The sequence below is a fragment of the Ictidomys tridecemlineatus genome, chromosome 5 (assembly GCF_052094955.1).
Source record: "Ictidomys tridecemlineatus isolate mIctTri1 chromosome 5, mIctTri1.hap1, whole genome shotgun sequence".
NCBI classification, from domain to species: Eukaryota; Metazoa; Chordata; class Mammalia; order Rodentia; family Sciuridae; genus Ictidomys; species Ictidomys tridecemlineatus.
Window position 1 is genome coordinate 124,542,344 of NC_135481.1, and position 1,056 is coordinate 124,543,399.

At 35.1% G+C, this 1,056-nt stretch overlaps 1 pseudogene; it reads right to left on the reverse strand.

Moving 5' to 3' along the window:
- Window positions 1–275: 275 nt before the first annotated feature.
- On the reverse strand, window positions 276–763 carry LOC144377660 (putative ribosome biogenesis protein RLP24 pseudogene; annotated as a pseudogene).
- Between the last annotated feature and the right edge of the window lie 293 nt (window positions 764–1,056).

A 1,056-nucleotide genomic window follows, 5' to 3' on the forward strand; every position in this document is an offset into this window, starting at 1 on the left:
CCTAGTGCCATTATTCTGCCCACAATCCACTTGTGCATTTATGAACACAATTTTCATGATTTATATAAGCACATCTATCAGTGAAGATGTTACAGTGAGGTGCAATGTAACAACCATAATCTGATGCTTTGCAGATAGCAATGTAGAAAAAAATTATTTGTAATCATCTTTCACTTCAATGACTTTATATAAAAATCAATACTTTAGAATTAAACTCTAAGTCTCCAAAGGAGATTTTCAAATGTACATATAGAAATGGTTACAGAGAGCAAGATTTATAAGAAACATGTCCACATGTCCACATCCTCTTGTAACTGCTGTACTATTTTTTTTCCAACTTCTTTCCTTTGCCTGCAAGAGGGGCTCAGATAGGATGGAAGTTTTGCTTGACTTCTTTAATGTCCTGAACTTTCTGTAGCTCTATTTTTTTTCAATATGTTCATTATAAATTTAGCTTGGCGTTTCTGTTTGATCTCTTCAACTCTCTTCATTGCATTAATAGTTTTATTCCGTAGTTCTTGCTGGCATTTGACAGGTTCATTTCTACATTTTTCAAATTCAAATGAATTATCCACTGTAAGCTCTTGACCAGCTGCTTTCCTGAATGCTTTAGTCCACCTGGCCTTGTGAGGATTATGCTTTATAAAGTTCTTAGTACATTGGATTTACAGAATCTGAATACCTTGCAATAATTGAAGGTGAACATGATGCCATGGACAGGGTAGGTGGACCCTGAACAGAAATAACACTTCTTGATGTGCATGTTGAGCCTTGTGGGACCCCACCAACCAGGCCATGAGCTGTTGAAGAAGTGATGCCATATTATTACATCTTAAAACTAATGTAATATATGCCCTTGGCCTCCAATAGTATTACAATATTTAAACATGCCATCTAAAACTAATTTAAAAGCTGACTTGTGGCCTCTAACACTAATATTATATCCATAGCACTCCATCTGAAAGTAATATAATAGCTGCCCTGTGGCCATGAATACAAATGTGATATCCATACTATAGTATTTAAAATTAAATAATAGCTTCCCTGTGGCCTTTA